This window comes from Nicotiana tabacum, chromosome 15, assembly GCF_000715075.1.
Source record: "Nicotiana tabacum cultivar K326 chromosome 15, ASM71507v2, whole genome shotgun sequence".
Classification (NCBI taxonomy): domain Eukaryota; kingdom Viridiplantae; phylum Streptophyta; class Magnoliopsida; order Solanales; family Solanaceae; genus Nicotiana; species Nicotiana tabacum.
This window is the reverse complement of record NC_134094.1, coordinates 55,397,085-55,409,624: the sequence shown is the minus strand read 5'-3', so window position 1 is coordinate 55,409,624 and position 12,540 is coordinate 55,397,085. Positions and strand designations below refer to the sequence as shown.

The 12,540-nt window shown below is 37.5% G+C and overlaps 1 long non-coding RNA gene and 1 other non-coding gene across 2 annotated transcripts; both read left to right on the top strand.

The window, feature by feature from the left end:
* The first annotated feature begins 1,397 nt into the window (after positions 1-1,397).
* Positions 1,398-1,504, top strand: LOC142169956 (small nucleolar RNA R71). The gene has a single exon (XR_012699576.1). It is a non-coding gene; the product is annotated as a small nucleolar RNA R71 (small nucleolar RNA).
* A 7,293-nt stretch (positions 1,505-8,797) lies between these two features.
* On the top strand, positions 8,798-12,216 carry LOC142169890 (uncharacterized). The gene is made up of 3 exons (XR_012699523.1): positions 8,798-9,329; positions 10,910-10,977; positions 11,991-12,216. It is a non-coding gene; the product is annotated as an uncharacterized LOC142169890 (long non-coding RNA).
* Positions 12,217-12,540: the final 324 nt, after the last annotated feature.

The following is a 12,540-nucleotide window of genomic DNA, read 5'->3' as shown; positions in this document are numbered from 1 at the left end:
GGTCTACCAGCTACAAAGATATGACACCGACCTTATCTCTCAAATCACCTTCTCTAGTTTTCTGTAAATAGATAGAGGCATTAAATTAATTGAGGCACCAGAATCACATAAAGACTTGTCAAAATGAATAATTCCTAATGATCAACGTATAGTAAAACTCCCTGGATCTCCACACTTTTGTGGGAGTTTGTTTTGTAATATTGCGCTGCAATGCTCTGTGAGCTTGACCACTAAGGTCTCCTCGATTTTCCTTTTTTTTGTAAGGATCTCCTACAAGAATTTGGCATACGCAGGCATTTGTGAGAGTACTTCTGTGAATAGTAAGTTCACATGAACCTATTTCAGCACATCCAGAAATCTCCCAAACTGCTTGTCCAGCTTTTCTCTATATAGCTTTTGGGGGAAGGGTAATGCAGGCATGTGCTCGATCTCATCATGTTCCTCCCTTCTTGAATTTTCTTCCTTCTTCTTCTTCTTCTTCTTCTTCTTCTTCTTCTTCTTCTTCTTCTTCTTCTTCTTCTTCTTCTTCTTCTTCTTCTTCTTCTTCTTCTTCTTCTTCTTCTTCTTCTTCTTCTTCTCCTCAGTTTTCATCGGGCCTTTCTTCTTTTTATCAATATCTTTCTTCAGCTTCTCCCCACTTTCTTTTTCAAGGATCACATCCTTTTGGATCGGGGTGGGATCTTTCAACACTTGCCCACTTCTCAGAGTTACAACATTCATTGTTTCTTTAGGATTTCTCTCAGTATCAGCATTCACTATTTCAAAAAGATGTGCCCAACTCTTTGATAGCTGCTCCATGGGCGTCCAGTCTCTCATCTGTCTTCATGATGAAGGCCTTCATTAGATCCTCTAGACCAGGTTGAATGGGCTGTCGAGGCTGAAATTGCTGCCTCTGCTAATTTTGGTATGCTGGAGCTCCTTGTCCCTTAGTTCTAGAGTTATTTTATTTCCATGCATTTACAGTACCTCCAAGCTAACTCCATGAAAAACCTGGGTGCCTCTGACCTATTGCATTGAAATTGTAGTTTCCAACAGCATTCACTTCCTCAATTGAGGCTTGACACTCATGAGTAGGGTGTCCTCTTCCACATATATCACAAGCTGCGTGAGGCTCATTTTGTATCGAGGCTAAGGTTAGCTTCCTTATTTCTTTGGCTATAGCATCAAGCTGTACCTATACAGATGTATTAGCATCAACTTGGTGAACACCAGTTGATCTTCTTTTTTCAGCACTCTCAGAGGGCCACTGATTTGCATCTTCAGATAAATCATCAAGAATTGTAACTATTTCCTCTGGAGTCTTCTTCATCAATGGGCCTCCAGCTTCATTGCTCAATGTTCTATGTGAGCCCAGTGTCAATCCATCCCAAAAGTCCTGGAGTTACATCCAGAGTTTGATTCCATTATGTGGACACTTTCGAACAATCTCCTTAAACCTCTCGCATGCTTCAAAAATAGTTTCAGTCTCTTTCTGGCAGAAGTTATGGATTTCTCTTCTAAACTTTCCTGTCTTAGCTGAGGAGAAATATTTATCAAGAAATTTTCTGGTCATCTCCTCCCATGTTCTAATTGATCCTGTGGGTAAGCTTCGAAGCCACTTCTTTGTATCATCCTTGAGTGTGAAGGGGAATGCCCTTAAGTACACACTGCATCTCGTGATACACCATTGTATTGAAAGGTGTTCATAATCTCCTAGAAGTCTATTAGATGTGTGTTTGGATCTTCGTTTGGCTCTCCTCTGAAAACACAGCAATTCTGAAGGGTTTGAAGCAACCCTTGCTTCAACTCAAAATTGTTTGCTGCAATTGGAGGTGGTCTAACACTTAATAATCCTTGATTGTAGACCGGTCTATCATAATCGCCAAGTGGTCTCCCAGGCGGGAGCTATATTTCCGAACTAGTATGCAGCCAAGGGTTGATTTTGAGCAATTCTACGACCCCTCTCTTCTTCATAGATAATTTGTGCATCTCTAATAGGTTCTTCCTCAGCATCCCGTGCAGCTTGTTCTCTTCGTTGGGCTGCCTCTCTTGTAGCCAAATCTACATTATCATCACTGTTTCCAGCCATAATTTCTTTGGTTGAGGATTGCCCAACCGTTTCTAACATCTCGGTGAGATTTCTTTCCTTACTCAGCTATCGCAGTTGTTTTTTATCTCTGGCTCGTATGGTAACACTTCTTTCGCAGAAGCTCGAGTCATGCACCAACCTCAACCTGTAACCTGCACACAATCAAAGAAAACCAAACGTAAAAAGGAAAAAATAAAAATAAAAAGAAAAATTCCTGAATTAGCACTACAAACTATTTAAAACACTGTTGATTGCCAATCCCCGGCAACGACGCTAAAATTTGACGAGCTCTAAACACTTACCTAAATTATGCTCGCTAATCAAATATAGTATAGTATAATATCGTATCTATAGGGATTGGATTTAAACAGTATTCTCGTAGTTTCTAGCTTATTTGCTATTCAAGTTGATCAACAATTGAGATTTATATAATTTCTAACTAAAATTAACTAAGAGTCTAAAGCTATTGACTAATGACAATCGCACCAAGGATCGAGCAAAGAAGGTTATCAATGGGAGAAGATAGGGTTTTGATGGGATAGGTGCAAGATAATTATTTTGGATCTAACTCTAGATAATTCACTTCTAATGTTCAAGTGAGTCTCTCGAATTCACTCAATTATTAGTTCAAACGTTAGGCAAAACTCCTCTCTCGATTAAGTCTTAACCTCACAAGATGAACCAATTTTAGCACGTGAAGATATGCAAGTATGCGTAGCGGATTGGTCTTTAGGAGAACCTCTCTCGATTATCCTCCTAACTAGGTTTAATCAATGATTCAACTAGCCTCTTTCGATTACTAAGAAGAATTAATGAACTCAACCAATAATATAATGCAAAGATATCACAAGTTATGTCTTTCTCGGTTAAATGAACAAGTGAATATAGATGCAATAATTAAATCATCCAAAACGATTCAATACACCATATCCATCAAACCCTAAAGAGAACTACTCCATAAACATGGAGCAATTCATCACAAATAAAGTTAAAGTATAGAAAAACATAAATTTGATCCAAACTCGGGTCTTGAGTGAGGAAGGAATGATGAAATCCTTGTTCTTTTGCTCTTACAAATCCTCCTTGGCCTCCTTAGGTCGAGTATGTGTCAAAAGTTTAGAAAATAATATTTTTCCATGTATTCATACCAAGTAGGGTCGGGCCTAGATGAAATAACCTTCTCCTAGCCAAAATAGGAAAATAACTCTGTAAAAATTGCACAGGCGCGCCGCATGGGGCGACGCTCTATGCGGGGCATTAGTAGGGAAATCCATAGAGCTAATTTCTGACAGGCAGTAGAGAATTGCACAAGCGCGCCGCCCCACGCACCGCGGTAGTGGGATTTTTCATAGTACGAATTTTGCTTCAATTTTTGACGTCCAGACTTGGACCTCGACCCTCGAACACGATCCCGACTTAATCCCCTGGGCTTTTACTCAGACTTCTAAGCTCCAAATAGCTCGAATTCATTCCATAACATCTACATAGCTCAGAATCACTCCTACAAGGCATAAAACACACAATAAGTACAAAATACTATAAATTAAAGCTCCACACAAGTAAAGTACAGTAAATTAGAGTGCTTTAAGCCACTAAAATACGCAATTATGGCCTACCATCTGATGCATCTAAAATCTGGAACCTGTTGTTGTCCATTCCTATTGATTGTTGGGCCTACCTCTTTCAAGCTCAAACCAGAGTCACTCTTCATCCTTTACTGCTTTATTAATATTTCATTATCTATATTCGTTACATATATATAACATTACTCTCGTCATATTTGATTAGTATTTTGTTTTACCTTTTGAATTACATAAATAATTTAGGCAAGCCTTAAAGAACATAGGATTAAAAGAAATACTAGATAGTAACTATTTTCAATTCATTAATTCACGTGTTGTTCACATTATTAACCTGCTATGCTAACCATTTCATGAAGATTTTGAAGCTAAAATAAAAGAGTGCTTAGCAAAGACGGATGTCCCTCTTTCAAAACCAGAAACAAATTGCAAGACTAGCCTTTTAAAAAGAATTTGACTCTTTCAAAACTTAGGAGCTGTCGTCCAGCAAGATTTTCAAACATCCCTTCAAGCCTAAGATTGAGGTAATTTCATAAGTCAAGGTATACCTTAGAAAAATTTATTTATAACATCTTAGAATTGTATGAACATCCATCCTTTCAAAGAACAAAGCGTTTCTCTACATGCTTTATGCAAACTATTCAGTTTTAGAACTTTTTTTATCACATCAATGGTAGTTTTAAAGGCTCTTTCTAAAACTCATACCCCTTTTTTTAAATCTCGGATCCTTTCTAACATCCTACTCTCACTTAGATAAATATTAAGCCATTCCTCTCTAATACTAATTAGGAAGAATACAAATAACTAATCCTTTAAACCTAGTCTAAGTCATATGGAGCTACTTCAGGTAGATTTTAAGGGGTGCCTAACACCTTCCCCTTAGAAGAACAAGAACCATTATCCAAAATATCACCGGTTAGTAGACTAATAAAGAACATGACTTTAATAATTAAATAGGTACCCTAGTATACCTTTAAATATTAGGTGGCGACTCTCTTTTATCAATAACAGAGAAATCACAAGTTGAATCTTGTTGACTCGTGCAAAATAGGGTGCAACAGTACCTCCAGAACATGAGATTGACACTAGAGGGTTGGTTTGTAGGCTAAACAAGTCTTTATATGGCCTAAAACAAGCTAATAGGCGATGGTATGCTAAGTTGACTGAAGCACTATCCTTTAGAGGCTATTCATACTCTATGCATGAGTAATTGTTTATTTACAAAAAGACAAGGTATCTAACAGTTTTTGTAGCTATGTATGTTAATGATATAATACTCACTAGGACAGATACAACAAAGAATAATCACCTTAAAGCTTTCTTACATGATAAGTTCACGATCAAAGACCTTGACAACCTGCACTACTTCTTGGGATTAGAGGTTTTGCATACGGTAGATTGGGCTATCATGTCATAAGGGAAGTTTGTTCTGGATCTACTCGAAGAATATGATTGTTACGACTACAATAATTTATCCTCACTCCTTGATCCCAATGTGAAGCTCAAGGCAAAAGATGGGGTTGCATTGAGGGATCCGCCTATTAAAAGAAGCTAGTTTATAAGTTGAACTTCCTAACAAATAAAAGGTTAGATATAACTTATAGTGTTTAGCATTTATGCTACTTCATACAAGATCACATAGAGCCCCACTTACAGGCTGCTTTCTATAAGTTGAGATACTTTAAAAAAGATCCAACCTCGGGTATCTTAAAATCCTGAATGTACAGTACAAATTTATTAAGATTTTGACTAGGCTGCATGCCCAGGTTATAGGTAGTCAATTAGTGAGTATTTGGTGCTATTAGAAGACAGTCCTATGAGTTAGAAGTCTAAGAAGCAGGCAACTATTTCGATATCTTCAGCAGAAGCAGGATACAAGTCCTTAAAGAGAGTTGTTGGAGAGTTGGCTTAGCTGACCAGACTATTTGAAGAGACGACCGCCCCCTTTTTTACTCCTATTGCTATGCATTGTGGTAGCTTGTTAGCTCTACATATTGAAAGCAACCCTATTTTTCATGAAAAAACAAACATATAGAAGTGGATTGTCACTTTATGAGAGATAAGCTTCAAGAGGGTCTAGTTTCGTTGCATCATGTTGCCACAAATGATTAGTTAGCTAACATCCTGATTAAGGATCTCACAGGGATCAAACATTCAACTATTTTGGCCAAGTTGTAGTAAGAGCCTCACCTCCAATTTGAGAGGGAAATTGAGATAGTGAAGCATTGGTGGTCCATTGTAATATGATTAGTCAAACATCGGTGGTCCGACCTAATATGATTAGTGAATCATTCGGTGCTCCATCATATAGTATTTATATATCCATTTGTATTACACACAAAAATAGTTAGTTAGAGTTAGCAGGGTCTCAAATCTTTTCAAGGCTATTAGGAATTAGTTGTTGATTATTTGTTGACAGCTAGCATAGTCACACATGTGCATAGGTCTAGTATATATAATATTGTAAAGTAATAAAAAGAACTTGGGCTTTCACTTTACGAAATAACATAGCTCCTCTTCTCCTTTTTTTTTTCTATCTTATAGAATCTTCTAGAATCTCACTATTAAAGTTCAGTTTGAGCTTCATCTGTACTCCATCTCTGAAGTTTGCAAAAGATGTTATGGTAATAGTCTTAAATTAGATATAAGTTTAACAATGTCTTGCACTTCCATTGTTTTAACTCATTCTTTAACTATGATAAATGGTTAGCATGTGCACATGCATGAATCAGGTAATTCCAATTGTTTGTATTTTGATAATGTTTATTTTTAGTTACTTTAATACATATCACCAAGATTAAATCATAAAATCTAATATTATTTTATGGATACTAGGAAAGAACCATAGAGATTTATCCACTTTTGGTGCTCTCCACTCTATTGGATCGGACCTTACACGTACAAGAGGTAAATTTGATGCATACCAGAATGGCTCTATCAAGAGGGATCAGACTTTCTCCAAAAAAGGGAGCATGAAAACACACCATCAAGCAGGGTTGAGGTTGTTTCTTTTTTGAATTACCTATAGTAACAACCCAGTAATTTAATTTGTTGATTACCTAATGAGTATGTAGTAACAAATAGTTACTACATATGATGTTTGTGAAGCATGTAGCTTCTTGGGAAAGTTTAGTCCCTGGAAAGGCAAACGGAAGAGTTAATAGAAAACCAAACCAAACAACCGCACTGAGTTCCAAGACCTCGAAAAGCATTACCAAACGACCGCGCACGATTAATAAAGGGATGTGATATCCGTGCCCAACTGGATATCACGGTGTGTATCGGCAGCAGATCAATGATTAGCGAAAAGGAAGATTTTTTACCTTTTTTAGAATTGTACCTAGGGTAAAACTCCCTTACTATATAAAGGGGAAGATTATTATTCAGTAGACACATTGTAACATGCATATCAAAGCAATATATATTTGTTTTTCTTGCTCCTAAAAGTGATTCAAAGTCCTTAATTTTGCTCATAGTTCATCATAAGTATTTGGCTCCGAACCGATGGCAGGCTAATTGTTAAGCTCATAACCGAGCCTGGACTTGATACTACTACTGGTTTGGCTATTTATTCTATCTTTAATTTGCTCATCTAACATTATTAATCACTTGTATTGAATTAGTCCAAATATCCTTAGAACCGTATATAAATTCAATTGTTATCCATTTTTAAGGGTAAACAGTTTGGCGCCCACCGTGGGGCTAAGAATAATAGTGGTAATTTGATACAAATATCCATAACACAATCTATTTTACACTTGTTCTTTGAGATTTTAATTTCAGGTCAACCAAAAAATGTCAAACTCTCAGTCTGCTCACTTGAACGTTGACGCTGAATCTGGCCATCACAGCAAAAACAACAATCTAGTGCATAGAAACAAGTGCCCCCTGCTGAACCCAATAGAGTCCCAGTTGTAGACCCAGTTGACGCCAACTCACATGTGGACATTGATGCCAACCTGCCGACCGACCCTGAGAACAGCGTTCGCAGAGGAGCCCGACCTACGACTCGAGGTACGCCCGAAGGTGAAGGCGACGGGATCAATCTGCGTGTGATCTTCAAAATGTTACATGCCCAATAGGCAGCGATAGCATAGCTACAGAATTAAAGTTGTGCCCCCAGCTGAGTTAAGTCTGAACCATCTCCGAAAAACACTCGAAGAAATGAGCAAGCCACAGAAAGGCGGGGTGAAGCTGAGCCCGGGACCAACCCCGAAATAATAAAAAGTCTTGAGGAACTGATAAAGCGGGTGGAATCGGGGGAGAAGAAAATTGAGGCCAACGACAAAAAAGTAGAGACCTATTACTCTAGAGTCGATCAAATCCCAGGAGCGCCCCCAATATTGAAAGGTCTGGATTCCAAGAAATTTGTCCAAAAGTCTTTCCCTTCGAGTGTGGCACGGAAGCCAATCCCGAAGAAAGTTTCGTATGCCCGAAATTTTGAAGTATAATGGAACCACAAATCCAAATGAGCACGTGATGTCCTACACGTGTGCCATCAAGGGAAATGACTTAGAAGATGACGAAATCGAGTCGGTTTTACTAAAAATGTTCGGGAAAACCCTATCCAAAGGAGCAATGATATGGTATCACAACTTACCTCCAAATTCTATTGATTCGTTTGCTATGCTTGCAAATGCCTTTGTGAAAGCGAATGCCGGGGCCATCAAGGTCGATACCAGGAAATTGGACCTTTTCAAGGCAAAACAAAGAGATAACGAAATGCTCAGGGAATTCGTATCGATGTTTCAAATGGAACGGATGGACCTACTGTTGATACCCAATTTTGTCCTACCATTCTTCTTATTAATTTTCTGGCGCTCCCTAGTCATCAAAAACTATTTATTATAATTATAATTATTGAAGATATTACTACTATTACAAAAACTATTATTTTGTTATTAGTACTATTAGCATTATTATTAATATTACCGTTAATATGACTATTGTTGAGTTAATTACTTATTTAAAATATAATATTATATATGCTCAAATTATTTTTATTGAGTCCAAATTATTATGATATGGGAGCCCAATTAAATTAATTTGAAGAAGGGGCAGACCATTCCAAGCCCAACCTTCAGACCAAAACCCAGCCCAATTAGCCTAATCCCTAAAATTCTACGCCCATCCTCTTTTCTGCCCAAACAGTCGCCCATTCTCTTCCTTCCTTCTTTGAGCGAAATTCCAAACTCCTCCATCTCCAAGCCAAATTTATTCCACCATTTTCGTGCAAAAGAACACTTTCCAGACGATCTCCTCTCTTCCCTCTCCCCTCTTTGCGCCTTTTTGAATATCTACCTCTGACACGAGATTTGGTCAGAAGAAGAGGCCAAAGAACTTTTTGAATTAAATTCTTTTTTTTGAGGTTTGATTCTCAAACGGTTACAAACGTTTGAATTTTTGAATATTTTTGTCTCCAATTTTGAAATTCCGCTCAATCTCTACCCCATAAACCCTAAGTTGCATCTATAAATACTCCCCAAAGTCTTCAGACGAAAATAAAGTTTGAACACTGTAAAAAGAATAATCTCTCAACTCAACTGAATCTTCCAATCTTAATCTTTGTTTTAGTACTTACAATCTGATACTCAAAAAGTCCTTCAATTTCCTCGCTCAACTCTTGTCTTGTGGAGTAGATGTGGAGTCTCGAAAGCCCTCAGTTCACTGCCCCGTGGAAGGTAAAAACTCGACCTTATCCTATTATTCTTATATTAGTAACATACCGTATTATTGAATCACGTGTTAGGTTTGCCTCTGTTTAACTGAATCAAAATATGTTTGTAGTTTTGTACAAAAGGGGACATTAGCACTCATGTCTTTAGGACTTATAATTAAAATCTATTATAGTAGCATGATCATTCAGCTCTGTTAAGAAGCATGTTTCCTTTAGTCAAAAGGCCTTGGTTACTGTAACACCCCGAAAATATTTCTAAGTGTTTTAAGACCATTAAGAAGATTGGCGGGGTGCTAATTATATCAATTCGGGTATGAACAAAATTGGTAATTTGAATGATATCAATTGATCATGATAATATATGTATGAGGTGCATTAAAATGGTTTAAGGTCTAAGAAGAGCCCTAAGGCTAAGTCAAGTTGAAAATTATATGATGGGATAAAGTTTCAAGTGAGTTTGCACAAGATATAACTTCAAACGAGAATAACTCTCAAGCTATGAAGATTTATATGGTGTATAACCTATAAAATTAAATCCCTTTGAGTCTAATTTCCAACGCATCAAACCATTCGTTATTCGGGAGTCTAATTTCCAACGCATCAAACCGTTCGTTATTCAGAGAATTCTACAAGAAGTTATGACCCTTTTACTAAAGGGTGACAGAACAGCTACGCGAGTCTTGCATAGCCTACACACCATTGCGTAGGCAAAATCAGCATGAAGTGAAGGGGAGGGTTAAGCTGCATAGCCAATCTGTGTAGGCTACGCAACCAGCCTACGCAACTCGTTTTCTATAAAACAGGGGAGGTTCGGGGAGAGAGAAAAATATAACATTTTTGGCTAAGTTTTGGGTTCTAGAGAGAAGGTGGAGCATCCTCAACCCAAATACATATCAAAGGTGAGTTTTATGATATTTTTATAATGGATTAACACTAGTTAATGGTAGTATTAACATCTACATGGATTGAAATTCATAGGGATTTCTCTAATCTTCAAGAATCATTCAAAAGAGTTCAAGTTAGGGTTTGAGATACAAGAGGTAAATTTTTCACCCTACACTTAAATACAATTGTGGATTAAGTATTTGGAATGTATTGTGAAGTAGAAAGTACCAATTGGTTGAAGAATTATGCTAGTCCTTCAAATGGGTATTGTGAGTTAGGGTTCTTGAAGGGAGAAGAAGATGAATAGTGAATTTTTGAATCTTGTTAGGATGGTTGGTGATTCTAGTGCCTCAATAGCTTAATAATGATTAAATATTGAATCATATAACCTAGATTGGGGCTTAAAGGCCAATGATGAAATCTATTAAGGATAAAAGGGATATGTATGGGTGAATTGGGCTTGTTGAAGACTTTAATTGAAGATTTGAGGGTCGAGTTGATGTCGGAATTTGGTGAAATTTATATGGTTGGACTCGTGGTTGGATGGGAATTCATATTTTGTAACTTTTTTCGGGTTCTGAGACATGGGACCCACAGGTATTTTTGGATGAAAATTTGAATTTTTATGGAAAAATTGTATTTTCATATGGAATTAATTCCTACAATTTTTATTGACTGAATCGAATTATTTGTGGCTAGATTCGAGGCGTTTGGAGGCCAATTCACGAGGCAAAGGCTTAGTGGAATAAGAAATTACACGGTTTGAGGTAAGTAACAGTTTTAAATTTAGTCCTAAGGGTATGAAACCCCGGATCATATGTTATGTGATTAGTTTTGAGGTGACGCACATGCTAGGTGACGGGCGTGTGGGCATGCACCGTAGGAATTGTGACTTGGTCAAATTCCATGGAACTGTGTAGTTGAATTATCTGTTGATATCTGTACATTCTCTATGTGTTAGGGAAAATTGAGCTGAGACTCGTATTAAAAATCATACTTAGACATATGTTGTTATTATTGGTACCTACTAGGGTCATTTCTGTGGTTGAATTATATGTTCAAATTGTAATTTCACACTCAGTTATGTTTATTCATTTCATATTATATCTCGATCTCTATTGTTATTTATTAAATCATCATATTATCAATTTTGGGCTGATTATCATGATTTTTGAGAGCCAGACAGACTGGAGAGATTGATGACTGAGTGGGGCCGAGAGTCTAATTGTGAGGATATTTATGGATCCAGCTGCACGCCGCATTATGTTTTATTGATTTTTGCCATGATTGGCTTGATATAGCGCTTGGGCTGAAGGAGCCCCTCCAGAGTCTGTACAGACCCCCAGTGAGCACAGGTACCTACTGAGAGCGAGTGTCGAGTGTGAGTGCCGAGTGCAAGTGCCGAGTGCCGAGTGATGAGTGACTATGAGGAATGAGTGACTGTGAGGAAAGAGTGACTATGAGGTTGGAGTGAATGGGAGGACTGAGTGACTGTTACTCTGAGAGGGCGCATTGATTTCATTATTTACTGCATTTCAGTTGTCATATATCATTATTTTGAAAATTTCAGAAAAATATTATTTTCTGTTTCGGTCAAACTTGTTATGAAATTTCAGTGAAATCTTAAATGTTGAACTTGAGAGCATTCCTATCCTTTTATGTTGGAAAGTACTCTATTTGGACTTAGCAGAGAAGCTCATCACTACTTTCAGTTCCTTATTTATTATTGTTACTTGCTGAGTTGGTTGTACTCATACTACACCCTGCACTTCGTGTGCAGATCCAGGTGATCCCGGACACAGTGGGTGTTGATTATTTCACACAGTTGATTTTCCGGAGATTCAGAGGTAGCTGCTATGTTTTGCAGACCTTGTCTCTCCTTCCCTACTCTTTTATTTATTGTATTTGGTCTCAGATTATTATAGACCGGATTTTTCTAGACTTGTAATGTATAGATGCTCATGTACTCAGTGACACCAGGTTTTGGAAGTGTATTTATATCAGTATGTTGGGATTTTCTCTTAAATTAATTATTATATTTTTCGCATTTAAAAGAAATTGTGGTTTATGAAGGTTGACGGCTTGCCTAGTATTAAGATAGGCGCCATCACGACATGTGTGATTTTGGGTCGTGACAAGTTGGTATCAGAGGCTAAGTTACATAGGTCTCACGACTCATGAGCAGGTTTAGTAGAGTCTTGCGGATCGGTATGGAGACGTCTGTACTTATCTTCGAGAGGCTGCCGAACCCTTAGGAAAATTTCACTTTCTTGTATTCTATCGTGCGGAATTGATTCAGCTTGAAACATAATTCTTTGAATTCTGTTATA